Here is an 8083-nt window from a genome sequence, read left to right on the forward strand (position 1 = left end):
TTAAACATCACTTGCTCTAAAATTGTAGTGTCAATCTCCCGTGAGTGTTACCACTTTTCATTTTATATTTCACTTATCTCCCGTTTTGTTTCCTTTGCTCTACCCCTCAAATCATTTTTTTTTTTATGCAAGTATATTAAAAAAAAAAATTCTTTGCTACCCAATTCTTGGCCGATCCCCCTCTGTGGGTATGTGCCATAAGTTATTTGGACAACAACAACAACAACAACAGCTGAGCTACCTCCGCTGCCTCGTGCAGACAGAAGAGAAAATAGAGAAGAAAGAAAAGGAAGAGGGAGAGAAATACGCACGCCGCAACAACAGCCGTCGTCCACCACCGAAACGGTGGCGGGTGCAATGACGGCCTATAACAGATAAAAATTCTAGGGCAGGCTAGCCCCCGCCGCAAGCGGCGGTGACCTACCTGTCCCAGCCCCATCAGGGGAGTGCCAGGACCCTATAGAGGGTTATCCCCGTAGTCGCTCTGGAATGGAGATGCATGCAGTGTGTGGTGCAGACCGTCGCCGAGTGATGTGGTATTGTAGATCGGTCCGATGCGGTGCGTGGCACGGCCATTAGTGATGTGCAGCAGTGTGGTGGGGCGCCGAGCAGCGTGTTGAGGTGCGCTGCCCTGCGGCGCGGCGCGGCATGTCCATTTCGGTTCAGTACTGTTCGGCACGGTTCGTTATTGCGTAGCGCAGCATGGCACAAAGGTTCAATTTTCCGAAGCTGCGCCAGAGCCTTATATAAGCAGGGATGACCACACAGGCATACGCAAAGACCCATAAAAAGCAATCCTTGGAGAAAAATTTTTGGTCGCACTTACAGGAGCTCATGCAGTGACTGTACCTCTCAATTGCGCTGCCCTATTCGTGAACAGCTTGAGATTTGGCTCCAATGAGATGATTGCAGTAGGAAGCAACTAAGTCAGAAGATGGTGAAGGGGAGTGTGCAAATCGCAGAGAGTCTCCAGTCGCTCTTGGACCAGCGATGAGTTGCGCGCGACTCGCGGGCAGTAGTCACCCTGATATATAATTTAGTATAACAATTCCTGATATCGTTTTCATTTCTCGAGAGGCGGTTAGCTGCTGACGAACTGACATTAAATAATTAAAATTCTTCTCACAGTGAGCTCTCTGCTCTGCTCTAATGCTGTTCGTACAATTGTGAGCCACGTGATTCGCATTGTTTAAGAGATGGGAGAGGGGAGGGGCACTCACTTTCTGGTGTCAAGGTCAAGAGAGACAGGCTGAGTTGTCCTGTAGAGTATTGCATCACATTGGCGTAAGTGTCCCTAATGTCACCACCACAGAACCTGTAAAAAAAGTAATCGTTTTCAACGTTCAGTTGTACAGACCGAGATACCGAAAAGAACTTTTATGATTTTAGGTCGAAGGGCCCCAGGGGATGGAGCTCTTAGCCTAGGGTCCCACTTGCCGTGGCGAACCGGACGTGTCGGATGATCAATTCACCATGGTCATCCAGATCCGCGTTAGTCTGCGTGACTTCCCACTGCGACAGGGATGAGTGGACTTTGAAGTTTAATGCGGTGGGATTGGAGCATTCTTGTGCAGAATGGCAGGGATTGGGAATTTTTCCTGTCGCCACAAAAAGGCAAGGAGATTAGTCAAATTTGCGCCTTAACGAGTGCCTGTTGAGGGAAAGTATTAGTCCGAAGTTGGCGCGCGAAGGGTGCTCCTCTCGACGGAGATATGTACAAATGTGAGATTATGCTCTGCGGTACAGTCGGTAAGTAGTGTGAACTAGCAACAAACTCCCAAATAATCGACGTCATCTGAAGAACGAACGCTTTATGGCTGGCTGTAAAACAAGGTAAAAACCGTGTGTTAAGGAGCTCTCTTTTTCATCGCTACTGTGCAGAGAAAGACGTGCAGTGGGCACAAAATGCCCGGCGGGTCGACAATGAACTTTCGAGTAAATCTATAGTTTCAGAATAAAATTTCACGTTGCCTATCGCAAAAAAAAAAAAAAAGATTCATGATTTCGGTTTGAAAGACTTTATCGGTTGCTTCATAAGGCTAAAAATTTACCAAATCGGTTGAAGGGTAGTAAATTATTTTCTGCCAAGCTATTGTCTCAAAGTTTTCCTGTTTCTTTTTTATGTTCCTTGTACTAAAAGCTGCAGGAACGTGTCTTACGATTTTTTTATGTCACCACAAAGGTTTTCCTCTCGCACCCTTTTTGCGATGTCCGAGACTCGTAGGCGTTGTTAGACGCCTTATCTCGAAGGTTCTTCATCACCTTTCAAATTCAGCGCTGTCAAATGCAAAGGCCAGTCTGACCTTCGATGGTCGCCTATAGTATTCCCCGCTGTCGGTGCCGCCGAATTCTGCTCGTTTCAAGACATGGGATTCCTCAATATATTTTTCTCTGCAAGTCTTCATCTGTCTTATTGCTGCACGGCTGCCATCGCTCCCACTTGGCAATTTGTAACCCATTCGTAGTCATGATTTAACGTTTCTCAGTTAGTGCTAAGACAGGAATCTTGAAACTTGGCTATGTGTTTTATGATTGGGCAGGCATCAAGAACACCGACATTTATTGAGTTATAATGACCACATTTTACTTTAAAAAATTTCTAATATTTGTAAGGCAACAAATTGGTTTGGTTTGTAGGGTTTAACGTCCCAAAGCGACTGGCTATGAGAGACGCCGTAGTGGAGGACTCCGGAAATTTCGACCATCTGGGGTTCTTTAACGTGCACTGGCATCGCACAGCACACGGACGTCACTCCGTTTCGCTTCCATCGAAACGCAGCCGCCGCGGTCGGGATCGAACCCGGGTACTGCGGCACAGTAGTCGGCGGTCTTACCACTGCACCACCCCGGCGGGGCAGGAATAGGTAGAATAAGCCCAAACTTGAAAAGCTGGCGCACAGTGGATATATGTGTACAACGGTATCGTGAATGCATTTTGAGACTTTGGGTCTCTTTAGGAGAATATTAAGACAGGGGGATCTTAGAGAGAAAAATTTGATTAAATTGGTTCAGGCCTTTATTACGAGTAGAGTGAGCTATGCGACACCTAACTTGAACTTAAAGACGGCATAAAGGAGCAAAATTGATGCGCGTATCAGAAAGTGCATCAAGAGGGCTTTGGTTCTGCCTATGGCGGCATCCACAGAGAGATTGTTGGCTATGGGAATGCATAATACTTTTGCGGAACTGATTGAGGCGGTAAATGTCTCGCAGCTAGGAAGGCTCAGCACCACAAGGCTGGGGAGGGTAATTTTGGAAAAAGCGGGGCTGAATCCGGTTAGAGGAAGGAGCATGGAAGGCCACCATAGGATGGAAAGCACGAGAGTGTATTCGAGTCCCCCCATTGCCAAGAAACATGCACCCGGAGTACAATAAAGAGAGAAGGCTGAAAAGGGGCTGAGGCTCTGGAACGCATATATTCAAAGAAGCTGAGGTAGCAAGTCGTATTTGTAGATGCGGCGGGCGGAAAAAGGGGAGAAGGCACATTAGCGGTTGTGGTTGACGGGAGAGGGGGCTCGATCTCGGCACTATCGATTGAGAGTGATGATATTGATGTGGCAGAGGAGGTTGCAATAGCTCTTGCTTGCGTCGACACAAAGGCCACGTATGTGTTGAGCGACAGTAAAACCGCAATTCAAAATTTTGGTAGTGGGAGTGGTAATACAGGCCTACAGAGTGGTAATACAGGTAATACAGGTCAGAATAAGCAAGCTGAGAAAGGCTACAACAGAGAAGGGCGTCTGCTGTCGTATTATGATGTGACGCAGTATTATAAAACTACCTGCCGGCCTCTAATCCGCGGGCGCACGGCTCCCCGTCTTCCCCGGTACGCGTGCCGGGGGCGGAGAAGAGGAGGCCCATTTCCGATGGAAATAAAAGTTGTGCAGCCAACCAATCAGCGTTTGAAACTGCCCCCTCCAGACGAGACTCTAGGTGGGAAACAGATGACGGCATAGAGGCGTCTGCAAGCAGATGTTTATCCAAATCCGGTGTTAAATAAATATATATTCCCAAATTTTGAAGATGAGGGCTGCAGGATTTGCGGGCAGAGGGGCACCCTGAACCATATGTTATGGGAGTGTTTGCATTTCCCAGGCAGGGCAAACAAAATTGATAGTAGAGAAACCTAGGAGGCATTGCTGGAAAGCCCAACCCCGGAACACCAGCTGCTAGCGGTTCGATTGGCTGAAGAGGCCGTCGAGATACAGGAGATTTTGGCCAGCATCTGAAGCGGACTCTCACCTTCCCCAAGGCGCCTCTCCTCTAGAGGGGAGTACCTGGGGTAGAAAAGAGCCTTTTCTGTCGGACAATAATGTTGACTCACCCACTCACTTGGAAAGCCCGCTAGAAAAGCGCAGGAGCACGGTTTGAATAGGTTTGAAATGCTTCAAAGAATGTCTGCTAGCAAAATTAAGGACTAGGCAAAAGAAGTATAGTTCATTAATGTCGGACCAAAATAACAATTTTACGTGCAAATCGTTTAAAGAAAAAAAAAACTATACTTTCAGCCAGCCCACCTTTACAAAGGCGACGGGTATGTTTGGCGCGACTTTTAAACCGCATCTGTTGCTCATTTCAGCCGGTAATTTCAATGGCATGTTGTTAAGATGTATTATTTTTAATGACAAAATTGAAAAAACAAACTTTTTAATGTTACCTATCATTCCCTTACGATGCCCAGCTACCGTTCCGGAGTACCTATGTTGGAACCCGACCGCCGGCGGCTGCTTTTCGATGGAAGCGAAACGGAGAGGCGTCCGTGTGCTGTGCGCTGTCAGTGCACGTTAAAGATCCCCAGATGGTCGAAATTGCTCCGCAGCCTTCAACTACGGCACCTCTTTTAGAGCGCAGCACATTGGCGCCTGTTCCTGCGTTTCGCGTCGTCGTCGCCGTTGTCCCTCGTAACTAGCTCCGCCGCTGGAGCAGCTGGAGAAAATCCACAACGTGCGCCAGGCAGATGGTGTCTGGCCGGTGACATGTCATAGCCTGTCACCGGCATGTCTGGGTGGCAGTATGTCTGGACGCCCTCCCGAGCAAGCCTCCAGCAGGAGATAGTGAGCAGATGAAATGACGGCTTGGACACTTATTGCTTGAATGTTTGTGTGAAGTCACGAGATCAGCTCTGAGATGGGCATCGAACACACCAGGACCCTTATGATCCCAGTCAAACACGCTGTCCCTAGACTAGAAGGCACGTTAGTGTGTCTTGGTTAAAGCCAGAGCTTTTAGATCATACAAGTTGGTTTGGTTTGGTTTGGTAAAACTTTATTTCCCACAGTAGGGGTCCTGGAGGACACTCGGCTAGGCGCCAGGTGTAGAGGGCAGCTCCCACGTCGGCACAGAGAGCCCGAAGCTCTCCGCCGCCGCGCGGGCCTCCTGGACAGCCCGAAGCTGATCATGTAGTGAAGCCCTTTTTATAACTTTGTCCCAACGTTCCTTGTTCTTGGCGTAGGCGTCGCTCGATGCACAACCACACAGCATATGGTTTAAGTCTACACGGTCACTGCACCGTTCACACACATGTTGTCCGTCGTAGTCTGGGTCGATGTGCTTCATGCGCCAGGGTTGGGGTATGAGTTCGTTTGGAGCAAGCGTAACGTGACTGATTGGCTGCGGGTTAATTTATTATCTTATCCGGGAGGGGAAATGGTCGTCTGCCTAGATAAAAGTGCTTAGTGAGCTCGTTGTACGTGAATAATTGATCTCTGTACTCGGTATGTGGAGTAGCAGGGGAAACCGGAGGGACGCGTTCGATGAGTCCTCACGCCGCCTCGTGTGCGATCTCACTGAGATTCCGCAGGCCGCCCCCTAAGCTGCCCATGTGTGCCGGGAACCATACGATGGAGTGATCGGTGATGTTACTTCCGCCTAAGATCCGTAGCGTCGTCTTGTCTATCCCACCCTTGGCGAAAGCTCGAGTGGCTGCTCTAGAGTCGCTGTATACAGTTGTGAAGTCCGAGTCTTTTAGAGCTAGTGCTATCGCTGCTTGTTCAGCTACTTCTGGCTTCTTGGTGTAAAGTGTGAGTCAGTTGCGCGTACGCCCGTGTCCGTCGACTACTGCTACCGAGTAGGCATGCTTTCCCGGTATGTACGCTGCATCCACGAAAGCTGTCTGGTCGGGGAACTGTGCCGCGTCCGCAGCGAGGGCTTTGGCGCGTGAAGTTGGAAAACACCGCTTAAAAATGTGACTGGTTCTAGTACACATCTTTCGAATTCTTATGAATTGTCGCCCCATCTAGAAGTGGTCAATAGAACCTTTCTGCTTTTGCCATCATTACCTTCCGATGCGTAGCAATAAGTGCATCCACTAGCACCGCGTGGATGCACTTATTGCTGCGCATCGGAAGACAATAATGGCAATAGCAGAAAGGGTCTGTTGACCACTTCTAGATGGGGCGACAATTCACAGAAATCCGAAAGATGTGTACTAAAACCAGTCACATTTTTAAGCGGAGTTCTCCAACTGCGACACACCCAACGGGCACCGCCTTCTTACTCCAATCTTTGACGAAGCAAACCTTCACTTGCCCATACTGGACGACCTTACAGCACCATGGACAGAAACATTAGGAACGGATCCAAAATCCCTTCCAACCAACACCAAAGGGCCAGGAAGATATCACCGACAACGCCAGATAATTGATACACAAGACCAGCAAATCGGTCTCCGCATTTATACCTACGCCGCCCTATACCATGATGATGACACCGGCATCACGTTTGCAACCACCGCCTACTACCAGGAGGGTTCACTGCTGCACACTACTAGCCACAGTGGTCGCAGGTACTGGTCCGCAACTGAACTCTAGTTACCGACCATCGACGAGGCCCTTCAACACTACACCAAAGGAACAGATCGTTTCATCCACATCTACACCGACAGTCAAGAGGCTATAAAAACTCTGCAAACCCGTTCTTACAAGACCTCAATGCAACACCGCATCAAACAGCGCTGCCGCTACCTGCGAGAGACCTCACAAGTCTCGGTGCGGATTCATTGGACACCTGGACATTACGCACAAGGAACCGGAAACAGGACGGCTCACGAGGCCGCTGGCGCGCAGCTAGAGGAAGACCGGCGGCATAACTTTTAATGTGGGCCCGTCCAACTGCGACCACCCTTACTGTTCTCCCGTCTCCCTCATTATACCGGACTCTGTCATCACGCGGGTTAAACATGAGCGGAGAAGTTTGTTGCGGGACCTTGTCCCCGATATTACTCCTACGATCCCTTCCCGCCTATCTCGTCCTGCCCAAGTTCTAACTCACAAGGCGCGAGCCGGTGCAGCGTACACACCGGACATCCTGAGTCAATAGCGCCGAACCAAGATCAGCTGCCCCAACTGCCCTGCTGACTCCGTTGACCTGCAGCACTTGATCTGGACCTGTCTTGGCACGGCTGGCCTCCGCGCACGCTACACATCTGCTCACCCCATTCAGACTTACGAAGACTGGACAGCCCCCAATACCAACACCAAGCGCAAGCGTAGTTTTTTTATACCCTTTTTTGAATTGTGGGTTACGTCAGGCGACGCTTTTTCGAAGGAGTTTTCAGGTAATACTTTATTGTCACAATTCTTCCTGTCTCCGCACTGTCTGTCATGGCAGTTGGCTCTAATAGCATACGTACGCCCCGTGCCTCATCGCATGAATCGTAACTGTTGTAGCTAAACTTTAAGCAATCTACTTCTTCTTGCCTCCGAAGTACGTACGCGCGTACCTTTTACATTTAGGTTCCTTTTACATATCAATGAATGTCCTTCAGGTCCTGGCTGTATGGAAGAAATAGCCTGCAGCTCCAAGTGGAACGCTACACAACGCTCCTATATATTCATGTCATAGTCTGGCGCCCTCATCCTCACCTAACCCACCCTCTTCCCCTCTAGGTCTCAGGTCATCCTCATGAACAAAGGTTTATGAGTGAATGAATGCATTGCCTTCTGGAAATTACGCTTTTTCTTTCTTCTTTTTCACCTTAATTACCCCTACGGCTGTTATGTCTAAGAATTCGGTCTACTGAAACCCTTGAACATATTTATTTTTTTCCGGTCATTGTGCATTTATAATCAATCCGAAAATTTGC

Source organism: Amblyomma maculatum, chromosome 3, assembly GCF_055883805.1.
Source record: "Amblyomma maculatum isolate TAMU_Amacu chromosome 3, ASM5588380v1, whole genome shotgun sequence".
Classification (NCBI taxonomy): Eukaryota; Metazoa; Arthropoda; class Arachnida; order Ixodida; family Ixodidae; genus Amblyomma; species Amblyomma maculatum.